Below are 17,049 nucleotides of genomic sequence, written 5' to 3' on the forward strand. Positions count from 1 at the left end.
GGTGATTGCAGCCATGAAATGAAAAGATGCTTACTCCTTGGAAGGAAAGTTATGACCAACCTAGATAGCATATTCAAAAGCAGAGACTTTGCCAACAAAGTCCATCTAGTCAAGGCTATGGTTTTTCCAGTAGTCATGTATGGATGTGAGAGTTGGACTGTAAAGAATGCTGAGCACCGAAGAATTGATGCTTTTGAACTGTGGTTTTGGAGAAGACTCTTGAGAGTCCCATGGACTGCAAGGAGATCCAACCAGTCCATTCTGAAGGAGATCAGCCCTGGGATTTCTTTGGAAGGAGTGATGCTAAAGCTGAAACTCCAGTACTTTGGCCACCTCATGTGAAGAGTTGACTCATTGGAAAAGACTCTGATGCTGGAAGGGATTGGGGGCAGGAGGAAAAAGGGACGACAGAGGATGAGATGGCTGAATGGCATCACCGACTCAATGGACATGGGTTTGGGTGAACTCCGGGAGTTGGTGATGGACAGGGAGGCCTGGAGTGCTGCGATTCATGGGGTCGCAAAGAGTTGGACACGACTAAGCAACTAAACTGAACTGAACTGAAGAAAAAAAGGACACTGGATTTGGTGGCATGATTACTAGCCATGTGACTTTGGACGTATTACTTATCCTCTCTGAATCCTATTGTTTCCTTATCTGCAAAATGAGGACAATAATCACCTTTATCTCATAGAGTTACTGTCAAGATAAAAATGAGCTAATCAGTGCCTGGCACAGAGCAAGTCAGTGTCCTCTATTATCATTACTATTCCTTCTCTAAGATATTTTGAGGTGTGGAATTCTTTAAGTAAAATATTCATTCCTCACTTTGCTTTGTATTAAAGAGGGTCTGATAAACTCAGCATGTTGTTGTTTAGTCGCTGAGTTGTGTCCGACTCTTTGAGACCCCATAGACTGTAGCCCAGGCTTCTCTTTCCATGGGATTTCCCAGGCAAGAATACTGGAGTGTTGCCATTTCCTTCTCCAGGGAATCTTCCTGACCCAGGGATGGATTGAACCCAGGTCTCCTGCATTGGCAGCAGATTCTTTACTCCTGAGCCACCAGGGAAGCCCAAACTCAGCATACTTAGTCAATAATCTTTGAGGTAAACAGGTTTTGAATGTATGTATGTGATCTAGAAGAAATACAACTACATAATTAGCAAATATTGTGCCTATACAGTATTTGGCTTTTGTTGCTTTTCTATGTTTTACCATCTTCATGGCTATATGACACAAAACTAAGTTACTTTATTTACCTAACCAATCCTATATGAGTGGATATTTCAGTTTTTTTCTAGACTTTGCTATTATAAAATATGCTACCTAAATAGAATACAAGACTTTCTAAAGAGTAGTTGTAGGCTGAATTTGAAATAGCAAATCTAAGTAAAAAGTTTAAATCTTTATAAGAAACTAACATTAAGTAATTCATTTATTCAAAAAATATCTGTTGAGCACCCACTATGTGCCATGCACTGTTCTAAGTAGTTGGGATTCACTGGTGAACAAAAGGGACCAAGAAAGGAATATTCCAGCTCCTTTAAGTCTTATGTTCTACCCAGGAAAAATAGAAAGTGAATAATAGACATTATAAATCAGTTAATTATATAGTACATAATAAGGTGATAAGTGCTTTGGAAACAATAAAGTGGGGTAAGGAGATGGAGGGGAAGCACAGAAGGTCTCTTTGAAAAGGTAAAGTTTTGACCAAGACTTGCAGATGAGAAAGTTAGGTTATCTAGAGGAAAGAACATTCCTAGGAGACTGAGCAGTATATCTGCGTTTGGGAGGTGCAGAGGACAGCCAGTAGCCAGTGTGGCTAGAGAGGAGTGAGAAAAAAGGAGAGCAATGAGTTCAGGATGAGTTCAGCAAGGTAACTGGAAAGCCATTCATAAGGTCTTAGAGGCAATTATACAGAATTTGGCCTTTTCTCTGGGTAGCTCCTGTAGGCTCCTGCACAGAGAAATAACTCGATTTGTTTTCTCTTTTCCCCAAATCACTCTGACTGCTGGGTGAAAATAGGCTCCATGGGAGTCAGGCCGGAATCAGGGAGACGCTTACAAAGCTATTGCAGGCTTCTGTGAAATACTGCCATAAATCATTTTAAGCTTCCAGGTTCAGAAGAATTACACCACAGGACATTAAACAAATAAACAATGAGACTGAAGAAGCTATGGCTATTATCTTTGAGAAATCATAAAAATGAGAACAGTATGACTGGCACATATGCTTCTAAGTTCAACAACAAAAAGCAGAACAAACAAACAAACAAAACAATTTCTGGATTCTATCAGCCAGTCATTGTCAAAATGTGATTCCTGGGCTAACATCATCAGCATCCTGTGTGTGCTTATTAGAAACACAAAATTTGGGGCTTCACCTGTATCTATAAGCAACTCTGGGGTGGAACCTGGCAAGCTGTGATTTACTAAAAGTCCTACAGGTGATTCTGACGCTAAATTTTGAGGACCACTGACAAACACTCTAATGGTGAAACTAGATGCCAGAAGGAGCCTTTTCAGTTTTAGAATACTGGACTTCCAAGTTCCAATACATCTTTTAAATCATGTATCTAAAGAAATTTAACTTTTATTTATGGAGAAGGAAATGGCAACCCATTCCAGTATTCTAGCCTGGGAATCCCATGGACAGAGGAGCCTGGTGGGCTGCAGTCCATATGGTCACAAAAGAGTCAGACACAACTTGGCAACTGAACAGCAACAACTTTTTGTTTTTATTATATTTTATCTCTTTATAAAAAATAAAGTAAAATGGTACATTATTTTTTCAAAATCCATGAGCAACAGGCAGTTGAAGACGATGAAAATGGAGAAAATGTAGATGATTAAACCTGTTCAATATTGCGCATTAATGAAGTCACTGTTTTAGAATGTACATTTAAGCTTCTGAGTCTCAGCCTCAACATTTTTAGAGTAAGGCAGAAATGAATTTAATACAATTCAAAGAAAGAAATCCCAGATTTTAAATTAACTGAGACCTTCATTTAGTCTTCTAATGGTCAAATTTACTCCAGGAGAATCTGAAGTACCCAGAGAAGTAGATGTGTGGTTTTCCTTCCTAGACAAAATTCTCAGTATATTACTTCATAACATCTTGGTGATTTGACCATTTGAAGTTATTTACCTGATAACAGTTTCAAGTCCTAAAACCAAAGGAGCAGCTGGTAGGATAGGGCTATTACAGACGCTGAAAGCCAACCAGCAATCCCATCCAGATGGAAGGAGGTCCCCTCCCCACGGGGAAACGCTGCCAGGGACCTGATGACAATACTTGTGAACTCCTTAGCGTGTGGCTTTGGATTTACTTCAGCCCCTGCACAAAGGGCTAACTGAGTCCCCAGAGTTTTACAGTCAAATGCCTGCCAGAAATGGTTTTGATCTGGAAAATTCTGAAGCAGGTACATTATGTCAACATAAAGGAGGATAAATGGATTGAAAGGAAAGAAAGCTGCATAAATGGCTAAAAATAGCTAAGTGAAGTAAAAATGAAAGTCAGTCACGTCCGACTCTTTGGCACCCCATGGACTGTAGCCACCAAGCTCCTCTGTCCAAGGAATTCTCCTGGCAAGAATACTGGAGTGGTTGATATTTCCTTCTCCAGGGGATCTTGTAGAGTGAGGGATTGAACTCGGGTCTCCTGCTTGCCAGGCAGATTCTTTACTGTTGCATGAGTTACCAGGAAGCCGCCAAAATAGTTAAGTTCAGTTCAGTTCAGTCGCTCAGTCATGTCCGATTCTTTGCGACCCCATGAATCGCAGCACGCCAGGCCTCCCTGTCCATCACCAACTCCCGGAGTTCACCCAGACTAACATCCATCGAGTCAGCGATGCCATCCAGCCATCTCATCCTCTGTCGTCCCCTTCTCCTCCTGCCCCCAATCCCTCCCAGCATCAGAGTCTTTTCCAATGAGTCAACTCTTCACATGAAGTGGCCAAAGTACTGGAGTTTCAGCTTTAGCATCATTCCTTCCAAAGAAATCCCAGGGCTGATCTCCTTCAGAATGGACTGGTTGGATCTCCTTGCAGTCCAAGGGACTCTCAAGAGTCTCCTCCAACACCACAGTTCAAAAGCATCAATTCTTCCACGCTCAGCCTTCTTCACAGTCCAACTCTCACATCCATACACGACCACAGAAAAAAACATAGCCTTGACTAGATGGACTTTGTTGGCAAAGTAATGTCTCTGCTTTTCAATATGCTATCTAGGTTGGTCATAACTTTCCTTCCAAGGAGTAAGCGTCTTTTAATTCCATGGCTGCAGTCACCATCTGCAGTGATTTTGGAGCCCCAAAAAAATAAAGTCTGACACTGTTTCCACTGTTTCCCCATCTATTTCCCATGAAGTGATGGGACCAGATGCCATAATCTTCGTTTTATGAATGTTGAGCTTTAAGCCAACTTTTGCACTCTCCACTTTCAGTTTCATCAAGAGGCTTTTTCGTTCCTCTTCACTTTCTGCCATAAGGGTGGTGTCATCTGCATATGTGAGGTGATTGATATTTCTCCTGGCAATCTTGATTCCAGCTTGTGTTTCTTCCAGTCCAGCATTTCTCATGATGTACTCTGCATATAAGTTAAATAAACAGGGTGACAATATACAGCCTTGACGTACTCCTTTTGCCTATTTGGAACCAGTCTGTTGTTCCATGTCCAGTTCTAACTGTTGCTTCCTGACCTGCATACAAGTTTCTCAAGAGCCAAGTCAGGTGGTCTGGTATTCCCATGTCTTTCAGAATTTCCCACAGTTTATTGTGATGCACACAGTCAAAGGCTTTGGCATAGTCAATAAAGCAGAAATAGATGTTTTTCTGGAACTCTCTTGCTTTTTCCATGATCCAGTGGATGTTGGCAATTTGATCTCTGGTTCCTCTGCCTTTTCTAAAACCAGCTTGAACATCAGGAAGTTCACGGTTCACATATTGCCAAAGCCCGGCTTGGAGAATTTTGAGCATTACTTTACTAGCGTGTGAGATGAGTGCAGTTGTGCGGTAGTTTTAGCATTCTTTGGCATTGCCTTTCTTTGGGATTGGAATGAAAACTGACCTTTTCCAGTCCTGTGGCCACTGCTGAGTTTTCCAAATTTGCTGGCATATTGAGTGCAGCACTTTCACAGCATCATCTTTCAGGATTTGGAATAGTTCAACTGGAATTCCATCACCTCCACTAGCTTTGTTAGTAGTGATGCTTTCTAAGGCCCACTTGACTTCACATTCCAGGATGTCTGGCTCTAGGTCAGTGATCACACCATCATGATTATCTGGGTCGTGAAGATCTTTTTTGTATAGTTCTTCTGTGTATTCTTGCAAATAGTTAAAGGATAAACTAAAGAGGCAAAATAAAGTTTAAAAACAATGGACACCTACCTTTTTTAGAGTAAAGTTTCTGTCATACTCTTTGAATAACAACTTCCTCATTCATGGTATAAAGAATTCCCCTTAATTTCTGAACTGCTAAAATTCTTTTAAGATAATTTCAAGACAAAAATTAAACACTGGACTAGAAGAAATTAAAGGATAAATCAATTGTTAGGATAAACCTACACAAAAGGAAATATAAAACTCATCTCTAGAAAATTCAACTGTTGGTATTAATATTACAATTAATAATATTAACACTATAATTAAAAATGAGCTAAGAAAAATAAAATTAAAGCAAAGTTCCTCAGCTGGTGACACCTACCCTTTTTAGAGTAAAGTTTCTGTCATACTCTTTGAATAACAACTTCCTCATTCATGGTATAAAGAATTCTCCTTAATTTTTGAACTGCTAAAATTCTTTTAAGATAATTTCAAAGGCAGGCTATCCATTTTGGGGGGATCTGTAGGTCCAATACTTATATTAAATAATCTGAAAGTATAGTTTCTAAATCATCTTATCTCATCACCATCTTAATGGAATTCACTGAGTTCAACTACTTTAACCATTAGTATAAGTCTTATTAGATTAAACCTTGTATGGGTCTTCTGTGAAATTAAATTTAAGATATCTGCTAAGCATGTTATGTAGTGTTCCTTGATAGCAAAACTTCTTCCGTCAGTTTGGTTCTTGGAGAAAGATTGTCTTTTTACACACAGTGTTTAAGAATCTTTTTTTTTGGTTTTGTTTCCTAAAATAAAATCAGATACATATGATTCTGTGTACTTCCACTTTTCCTTACCTATTGGGAACATTAGCGCTAAATTCCAGCCTTGATTATATAAAGTGACCATCTCATATTCATAGTAATCTCTACTCTTTCCTTTCAGAATAACCTTCTTAAACTGTACTCTATGTGCCATTTCCATCAAATTAATCTAAGGAACTGTTTTAAAATGCAGATCCCTGGGTCTTGCCCAAGACCATCTTTTTCAGAATCTCCATAGATTGAACCCAGAAGTCTACAGATTTAGTAAGCAGTCCAAGTGATTCTTATGCTCACTGAAGTTCAGAACTGATTTAAAGAATCCTCATTCTCTTCTTAACTCAAGTAGTCCTATTTTATCTTACAATTAATCTATAAACCGTGGTCTTCTTTGAATGATGAGTGAGATAGAGATCTTATTAAGACATAATACAACTCAAAGTATTGGACCTAAATTGGAGTGTGAAACCATATGCAGAAATCACTATTTCCCATGTGTACTCGAGACTGAAAAAAATCTCTCCCATTTGGAGCCCAGGCCGTGAGATATATTTTCTCTAATCCGTGAATCAGTGATTTTCACAAGGGGAGGGTGAAGAAGAAGAACTCAAGTGAATCAGAACTTTCTGGCATGCTTTTTCAAACTCTACTCTTCTGTTCATCCTTAAGTTCTTAGTTTCTCTTTGATATTTAGTCCTCCCAACTTCACCCCTGCACCAGAGAAAAGGCTGAAAATGTCTCCAAAGAAAAGACTGCACATAATTTAGAATATCTAAATTTGATATTTTAGTTATTTAATACCATGCTCATTATAAGTCAGGATGGAGATCAAGGTATTGAAAACTCAGTTATTTATATGCTGTGAAGGAGAGAAGTAGTGTTTATTAGCCTGTGACTATAAAGTAGAAGCAACTAACATTTATTTAAGGACTATAAATTTAACAATTTAATACTTGAATGCAATTTAATGCTTCAAGATCTGATGATGGGTATTAGTAAAGTAATAATAACTATAATACTGTTATTCCTATTATTGCTACTTCTATTATTACTAAAACCTCCAGCTTTTATGGAAAACCTACTTTATACCAGCTATTGTACAAGTGACTCTACATGCATGTGTGTGTGTGTGAAGATCATTTAATTCTAACAACAACCCTCTTTCCATGGGTATTATAGTTTCCATTAATAGAGAGGAAACTAAAAATTGGACTGGTCAGGTAACATGTTCAATGTTAAACAGCTAGCAAATGGCAGAGCCAGGTCTGTGTTGCTACCAAGTGAAAGAGAGGAAAGAAAAAGGCCAGATCATAAAGGCACCGGCACACTTTCCTAAGTATAACTCACTGAGAAGCACTTATAAAGTTTAATAAGGATAAGATACATATTTTTAAAAGATCACTCTGATGACAGATTAAAGAAGAGCTTTGCTGCTTAGGAGTGAGTTCTCCTCTGGAGATGAAGTTTAAAAAAAAAAAACTATGTATTAAATAAAAAGGTGACATTTAATGGGACTTTTTTTTTCACAGTAAATTGTAAAAAGAGATTCATTCATGAGGATCCAGACTGGTTTGCCATGTAAGATTTGTATATGTGAAATGAAATATTTTAAAAAATACTAATTGCTGATTTAAATCAGGGATACTGATTGGGTATCCCTGGTGGCTCAGATGGTAAATAATCTGCCTGCAATGTGGGAGACCTGGGTTTGATCCATGTGTTGGGAAGATCCCCTGGAGGAGGAAATGGCAACCCGCTCCAGGATTCTTGCCTGGAAAATCCCATGGACAGAAGAGCCTGGTTGGCTACAGTCCATGGAGTTGCAAAGAGTCAGACACAACTGAGCAACTAACACTTTCACTTTCATATATTGTCCTTTTAAATAATCATTGGTTTAACTAGGCTTAGCCATTGCTAATGGTTATAGCCGGAAGGACTATGACATCAGATTGATATATATTACGCCTTGGTTTAACATGCTGGTTTTTTTCACCTCTGCTTATCTAAAATTTATTCATAGAAGCCATTGAATAAAGTTTATTGGTCTTATCTTAGCAAATAAAATGGGATTTTAGGTGGAGAGGAAAAGGAATTAGGATAATAACCCATAACCTCCATGTGTACCCTACACTCCAAGGGTCTACCTCTTTGATCTTTCTGGTATTTGAAGAAAAGAAGCAAAGGGGCAGTAAAGAGAGGAGAGGAGGGAAGGAAGTAGGAGGTGAAGAACAGGCAGATGCCCTGGAGCTCCAGTCTGTCTTCAGAAGGACTGGAATCAAGGTTGCCACTGAAGGAGGTGAGTCCCATGCCCACTGCAGGGCCCTGACAATGGTTCCCGGTCCCATCATCACCTTGAGCACACAAAGGTACGCTGCTCATAAGGCTCACACATCATGTTTCGTGTCAGTCCTGATTTCTTGATCTAGGACTATAAGTAAACAAAGTGCATACAAAATCCAGATCCAGAAACAGAGTACCCATATCAATCCAAATGCCAAAGGTGCTGGATTCACTTCACCTGTGTTCTCTTTCTTCACAGATCATGGAACAAGGAAGGTAATGTCAAGCCACATCAGAGTTCATCAGGGATGAGATACCTGTCAAGGATTTGTGGCAGAGTGGCATACTGGAATAAAAACACAGAATCTCTTATAAGGGTCGTATAAGAACAGATGAGATAATTCCCAGAATTGGCCTGGAGTTTTTTCCGGAAAAAGGTGCTGTGACTATATAAGGTACCTAAACTTCTAGTGGGTCTAAATCGTGTTTGTGCAAAGTAAACTAAAATCTAGTAAACTAACAATGGCAACAGTTTCAGGACAAAAAGTAGGCAGAAGAGGGATTTCCTGCCTCCTTGCTAGTTTGTTCCTCCCAAAGAGAAAAACACTCAAGAGACATGGCAGAGATGACCTCAGGGAGTGGAAAGATGACAAAGGCTATTGATGTAAGTCAAGAGAAACTAAACCAGCATTTTATTTCTTTTTCTCTCAAGAGACACATTCATCTTGTGTATTCAGCAAATTATCCAGGATTGTATTTAGTTGAACTTGTTTATTTGGTAATTGGTTCTGTAGGTCATCTATGTGTATAGGATAAAGGACATCTAAATATGTAGTCAGAATTGGACTGTAAGCTGGCTCCTGGACTGGCCAAGTTTTTGAACCTACCGAGGAGTGTTTATTTGTTTGGTGTATCAGCCGCAACTAATGAAAAAAGCTGTCTAAAATTATCTAAGTCAAGAAGGATGTTTATTGAACTAACAAGCAGTGCAGAGGCTGCTTGGGTCCAGGAGGTGAGTGATCTATCAAGAGCCCAAGGGCAGATCTGTCTCTGTGATCTGCCACCCTCAGCGTGTCAGCTTTGCCCTCACAGTGGCACGCCTCCTGGTTTTAAGTGCCGGCAGTAGGACCATCATACCCTGATGCAACAATGTCCACGGGACCGAGAACTCTGTCTCCCCCTCAGTCTTTTTTGAGTGAAGAAAACTTTTACAGATGCCAGGTTGGCAGACTTGCCCTCACCTTGTATTGGCCAGAACTGGACCAAATGTCTAATCCTTAACTAATGATAGGCAAGGGGTTTGAAAGAGGTATTGAAGTGGAATGGCTGTTGGGAAGATGAACACAAAATTTACTTCAGTTTGAAAACACAGTAGACAAACTGAGGAGCTGATAAAACCAGTGATGCTGATTTGTTTATTACAATATTGGCTTAATTGTCATTATTAGTTAGCAGTTGTCTCTCTGAGCATATATCTATCTGATAATGATAAAGTCACAGGCAACATCATCTCCTAAAAGATAATAATTATTTCCAAGACAAAAACTGTTCTGAAGCCAGAGATGAACTTCTGCTTTCACATTCAGCTATTTTTTTCAGATGCCTGACATTAAGTCCAGGTAGAAAAAGACCAAAATAGTTCTTTTATGGACAATCATGTGTTTATCTGACAGGAAGGGAACAATAGTAGAGAAAGTCGAGATTTAATTTGTATTTGGCCATAGTATGGTGATAGCCACACTACAGAGTTACTTTCTCAATAGGTTTGTCCAGACCGTTAGTTAATTTAATTTACCTTTAAATAGCTCCAAAATGTTTAACATACATGTGAACAGGTATCTATTAGATGTGCCTTTTATGTTTATTAATTCATTCCTGTTTGTTTTGTATTTTAAAGCAAAGGTGAGGACTCTATTGCTGTGCTTCTTAGATGGTACCACCCCATTCCTAACTTAATACATACATAACAACCTCTATACATAATAACCTCCTAATAAGGTAGCTGACTCATCGTAATTCCATTTCTGAAGACATGAACTAAAATTCTTCTCATTTTGCAGGCTTGGGACCCAGGCTTTATCCTAAACTATCTGTATTCAAATCCTGATTCCTTATTACTTTTGTAACTTGGACAAATTATCCAACCTACCTATACCTAGGTTTTCCTATCTGTAAAATGGGGAAAATAGTAATAGTAATACCCTCATAGGGTTAAAATGACAATTAAATAAGTTAGTGTACGTAAATTACATGACGTAAATTATCTAAGACATAGTGATCATTCAATTGAGTTTTATCTATTATTATTATTTAATCCTCAAAGTCACTTGGTTAGGTAGGCACACCAACAAAGCAATAATTTCAAAACTTTTAAAACATAGACAATAATATTTTATTCAGCCTTGGTGAGTGCCCAGTGGTTATTATTATAATGTGTTGAATGCTATGTGTATGCCTTTGATAAAATATGCTTTTGGTCACACATGCCACTTATAAGCCCTAAATGAAAATTCCTTTGGAAAAAATAATAACTTTCTTTAGTAGGAAAATAGTTAATTGGTCCATTCTATCTTTTAGATTATACCCTTCCTATTTCTTTTGTTGTTACCAAGAAAACACAGACAGCATCCTATTCTCACTAATGAAACCAGTCTTTCTCTGACAACTCTCTCTTGTCGTCAAGAACATGAAAATATATTCGGATGTTGTTTTTTCCTTCCCTGATCTCTCAAGTTGTATGACACAGAACAACTTTCCTTCCTTGAAGATGGCAAATCTATAGCCTCTGACATAATTCAGTTTCCATGGAAATAGACCAGAACTAATTGATTTTGTCTGTAACATAATTATAAAAATCCCTACAGAGAGAGACGGAGAGAGACTATTGATACTAACAGGCTATAGACCAATACAATTCACCAAACTGTCTTCTGTTCTGGAAAATTAGGCAAGATGAGACTTCACGGGCTAAATGACTAGTGGAAAAAATACTTTTGTTTCTGCTGCGGTAGTGCTATGGCATATCTCAAATATTTACTGTGCCATTTTTCTCAGATTCTGATTCACTAACAGTTATTAATTTTGTACTCATTGTATTCGTTGGTTTTACATGTTTTCAGCAGCTTATGTTAGTATCACAGCACACAGATATGTGAACCTGGAAAACTGAACTGGGTTACACAAATCTATTTTTCTGTACTTATACACAGCTTAGATCTTTAATATCAAATCACACAATAGTAAGATTCAAGATAACAAATGTCAACAATAATAGGAAAAATCAGTCAAGAACAGAATGTACGGAAAACGTGTCGCTTTAGGGCAACAATCTGTGTTTGTCAATAGACAGATACTTCAATGAAGATTACTTTACTTCTCTGTGCCTGTTCCTCATTTATTTTAAAGGCAGGTAGCTGGGCTTTTTGTCATATCCAATGCATGCCTTTTAATTAACTCCTTAGAAATTCCTCTTTTGGCATCTATATAACTGTTCTAATTTCACTGTCTAATATCCTCTGTGTTCCCTCTCCTTAAAAAATGGTAATCACAAGAGTCCTGCTTCTTCATATTTCCAATTTTTTCCTAAATAATGTACTGTGTATTCTTCAGCTTTCATGCTGCTGCTGCTAAGTCACTTCAGTTGTGTCCAACTCTATGAAATCCCATAGACGGCAGCCCACCAGGCTCCCCCATCCCTGGTCCAGGCAAGAACACTGGAGTGGGTTGCCATTTCCTTCTCCAATGCATGAAAGTGAAAAGTGAAAGTGAAGTCACTCAGTCGTCTCTGACTCTTAGCGACCCCATGGACTGCAGCCCACCAGGCTCCTCCGTCCATGGGATTTTCCAGGCAAGAGTACTGGAGTGGGATGCCATTGCCTTCTCTGTCAGCTTTAACTGGTGACTCCTTAATCAACATTTACCCAGCCCAGACAGCTTTCTTGAGTCTCAGATAAATATACATCCAGTTGTCTCACAGGCATCTCAAACTAAATAAAACTCAAGCAGAATTTATTCCTACAAACCTCTACTTCTTGGTTGGGTTAAACTTGAGTCTTAAACCAGAAATCTGGAGATGAACTTGACCCCATAACTCTTCTTCACCCTTCATATCAAATCATCACAAAATCTCATTGGTTTTCTCTTCCTAATTGTGCCTTCAGTACAAACCTCCAGCCATGGTTTGTTTTCTCTCTAACTTATTGAAGACCTTCTATCCTCCAGGCACCTGCTCAGCTTTCAGTGCATTTTCTCATTTAAAGGCTAACATTAACTCTATGAAGTATGTGCTGTCATTTCTCTCATTACCTTCATAGGGAACCTGGCGAGTATGAAGAATAAAAAAAAAAAAATTATCACATTGCTAGAACATAGTGGAGCCAGGGCTTGAATGCAGTCCTGACCGCCAAGTCCACACCCTCAAGTAGTAAAGCTACAATAAAATTCTCTTGCCCTTTGCTTTAAACCACTGGTGTCCATCTGCTTCCTTTTAGGGAGGCTGTTCTCAAAGGGTGGTTTCAGACACGGGGCTGTTCCTGAGTTCGCTTCAGAGTGTCTGTGAGGTCTAAACTATTTTCTTAAAAAACACCAAATTGACATTTGCCTTTTTTCACTGCTCAGACGTTTGCACCTATAGTGCTAAAGTCATGGAAGTAGAACTGCTAACGCCTGAGCAGGAATCAAGGCAGTGGCACCAAACTGTAGGAGGAGTCCTTGTTTTCTTCACCACAATTTTTGGTAAGGAAAAAAAAAAAAAATGCCGGTTCGCATAAGAACATCTTTGATGAGGCAGTAAAAATTATTAGTTTTATTAAATCTTGACCCTATAGAACACTTATTTTTAATATTCTGTATGATGATAGGGAAAGAATACAGAAAGCATTTCCTCTGTGGACTGAGCACTAAAGCTGTCTCAAGGAAAAGAGTTGTGTGACTGTTTCAGTCAAGAACTGAATGCGCATTACTTTTTCACGGAACACCATTTCCACTTGACAGAAAGAACTGACAAACTCTGGTTATTCAGACTTGGATATTTGGCACATATTTTCTCAAAAGTGAATAAAGGAAAAACCTGTCACTTCAGGGAAAGCAAATGATAGCAGTTGTTGTCGATGTTAAAATTGGAGCTTTCAAGGGGAAATTGGAATTCTGGAAAACCTGAAGCTGGGAGAACTGACTTATTTGAAAAGACCCTGATGCTGGGAAAGAGAAGGGGACGACAGAGGATGAGATGGTTGGATGGCATCACCGACTCAATGGACATGAGTTTGAGTAAACTCTGGGAGTTGGTGATGGACAGGGAGGCCTAGCGTGCTGCAGTTCATGGGGCTGCAAAGAGTCGGACACGACTGAGCAACTGAACTGAACTGAACTGAACTGGGAGCTTGACAGTCTCCCGATACATTATGATCTTCTCTAGAGATCAATGGTGATATTAACAAATGCTATTTTTGAATCTTACATAATAAAGTTGGTCAAAATTTGGAAAATCTGCATAGCAATGTGCTGATATTTTCCAAATGATCTGTGCAGGATGGTACAAAATCCATCCAAAGGGCAAGATCAATCAGAAGTTCACTGATAGTTTTAGATTCCACATCGAAACTAATTTAAGAAACTACCATTTGTAGAGTTTTAAATGTTTATCAAAGAAAAATGTTCACAATTGCTTCATAAAGAAATTGAAATGCTCCCTATTTTCCAACTACATATTTGTGAGGGGATTTTCTTCTTGTACTTTAATCAAAACAACATATCTCAACAGATTGAATTCTTAAGCAGATATGAGAATCTAGCTATATTCCATTAAGTCAGACAGTAAAGAGATTTGCCCAAACGTAAAACAAGTTCATTCTTCTCACTCAATTCTTTTCATTTTGAAACATGATTGGTATATTAAGGTGTTTTCATTAAAAATCTGTTTTATATGTAAACATATTAAGTTAATCAAGACATGTTTTTAAATTTTCTATTCTAATTTTTAGTACAGTAAATATGGATAGATAAGTCTCCTCTTAAACAAAAGCTCTTTGAAGTCACCTATAATTTTAAGAGCATTAAGGGATCCTGAAACCAAAATGTTTAAAAACCATGGCTCTAGGATCACTCCCTATCTGTCCATCCTTCGTACTGCCACCATCTTTCCAATCTTAAAGTGATCATGCGTGTCCCACCTACAGCTTTCCTTAGCGTGCTGAATGAGGCCTTTGGTGATCTATATCCTGCATAAATTCCATTCCTTTATTTTTCCACTCCCTTTTAGGCAGGTTGACTTCCACCCATAATGAACTTCTTATAGTTAATTCTTCCCAAACAATCCACGCTCTGTTATTTCTGGGTCCATATACGTGCTTCCCCCCTGCCTACCTAATAGGTCTCTACTGATATGGCTTCCTCCCACCTTCCCCCATCTACCACTGCTGGTCACATTCCAACCAGTCTACAAAACTTACCCTAATATCACTTCCTTCGGAAAACTTGTCTTAACCATGCCCTTCCCTGGGTAGAATAAACTCCTCCCTTTAATGCACCTCAGACAATAACCAGTTATATAAGATTATATTATAATTATTAGTATAAAAATCTGTCTCTCCCAATGGACAGTCAATTCCTTGAAGGCAGAGACTATGGGTACCTAGTTCAAGCACAGTGTTGATACAGAGTGGTCCCTCAATAAATATTTCCTAAATAAATGACCCTAAGTTTCCTTCCAGGTTTGAAATTCTGTCATCCATCCCTGTAATAAGATATTCTGAACCACAGTCTTTCTTGATTAACAGAAGGATGCATTTTTTTTATTGATACACATTAACAAACATAGAGTTTTTAATCAAAGAGATCATCTCCTCAGATCTTTTCTCCTTTTTTGTCCTTGCAAGGACAGTTCTAGAGAAAATTTGATGTGTTTTAATAAATTATAATGCATATATATTCATTAATAATAGATATTCCACACCAAGGCATCAGCAGGAATTAATTTTTTAAAGTCTGTCCTAATAGGAATATAAAGTTATGTAAGAGCTCAGTATAATAAGCTCACAAAGAACAAGAAAGAATAGAAAAAAATTAAAATAGAACTACTGAAGAACTACGAGAGGTTTCTAAATAGCAACACTATAGGTGAAGCCCCAAGTAACTCTGTTCACTATAATCTTTAATGTCTCAGCCTACCCAAATACTGAGCAAACCCTAGGTCTCCTTGCAGACAAAAAGCTGAGAGTCTAGAGCTGGACTGTCTTCTCAGGATTTAGAGACACCAGCATGGTAATTTCAAAGAGACGTCTTTACTTCCTTTTGATCAAGACTCGAGATCTTTATTCTGGCCCCTGATAAGTGAACGAAGATAAATTATTTATTTTAAAATAAATTGTCATGATTTTGTGATGGTACCTTTTTTTGTGTCATCTCAGAGAAATCAAAGTCATTTATAAAGATTACTGGAAGATTTTCTACATTAGATATGTTTAAAATAATTTCATTTTAGAATTCAGGAGCCAGGAGACTCTAATTAAATGAGTAAAAGTAGTTATGTCTTTATGGAAAAGTGTTGCCACATATATGATAAGGTATTTCGATGTCAATGAGGTTGCTTGCTTGTGTGTGCTCAGTTGTGTCCAGCTCTTTGCAACCCCACAGACTGGGGGCCCCACCAGGCTCCTCTGTCCATGAAATTCTCCAGGCAAGAACACTGGAGTGGGTTACCATTTTCCTACTCCAGGGGATCTTTCTGACACAGGGATCAAACCCGCATCCCTTTTGTCTCCTGCATTGGCAGGCAGGTACTTTAAAGAGGTTGAGGAAGATTAAATGACAAACTCGATACCACAAACTCAGTACTCACAGACTCTGAAACCAACTGCGGCAAGGTTTTCATCCCACTGTCAATAAAGAAACCAAAATCAGTTCAAGTAAATGCTTAACTACAAAAGCAACCTTTCTTGTCCCTTAAGAGAGCAACCAAGTTCCACAGAAAATTTTAAAGATATTTTTCTCATGCTTTGTCATTTTCATTTAGCACTTGGGAAGAACCCTTATCCATTCAATTCATGACAGGTGATCAGAGACAGGTGGATTACACATCCCTGGTTATTTAAGGCTTTCAGTTAAAGGCAAACTCCTTCCCCACTGAAAAGTACAAACGCTGTGATTATTCCACAGCTGCCTAGAGTTGAAATGACTATGTCGCCATTGGATTTAACATAAAATGGCTGAAACCATTCATTCTACTTTGTGCATCTACCATGAATTTAGAAGGCACAAAATAGAGAGCTGATTGATTTTCAAGTAAAGCAGAATAACTGTTTCCAAACCTTCTGATCCATATACCACTTGATGGAGCATAAGAAAGAGCCTTGTCCCATCACAAATCAGAAGTTCTTTTTTCAGAACTAGTAGGGGATATGGCACAATTTTTTAACAAGTCTGATAATTTATAACTTATCTGGAATATACCTTCATAATAGCAGGAAATATAATGATCATATCATACTATGAATATGAATTCAATGGAAAGACATAGGTATTAAAATATTTTTTGTCACTGGGACAGATCTGGGAACCAGTAATTCAGATATACACTCCAAAAACATACATTTTTTTGAGTCACTATTTTTCTTATGTCACTATAAGA

At 38.2% G+C, this 17,049-nt stretch overlaps 1 protein-coding gene across 1 annotated transcript in view; it reads left to right on the forward strand.

The window, feature by feature from the left end:
- The window catches only part of LOC102393604 (sodium channel protein type 3 subunit alpha), a 122,197-nt gene that overhangs the window by 13,584 nt on the left and 91,564 nt on the right, over positions 1-17,049 (forward strand). Inside the window, exon 2 of the mRNA XM_006058565.4 lies at positions 8,683-8,878. The gene's annotated coding sequence lies outside the window, so the exon portion shown is untranslated. The remainder of the gene's footprint in view (positions 1-8,682; positions 8,879-17,049) is intronic.

Source organism: Bubalus bubalis, chromosome 2 (genome assembly GCF_019923935.1).
Source record: "Bubalus bubalis isolate 160015118507 breed Murrah chromosome 2, NDDB_SH_1, whole genome shotgun sequence".
NCBI lineage: Eukaryota > Metazoa > Chordata > Mammalia > Artiodactyla > Bovidae > Bubalus > Bubalus bubalis.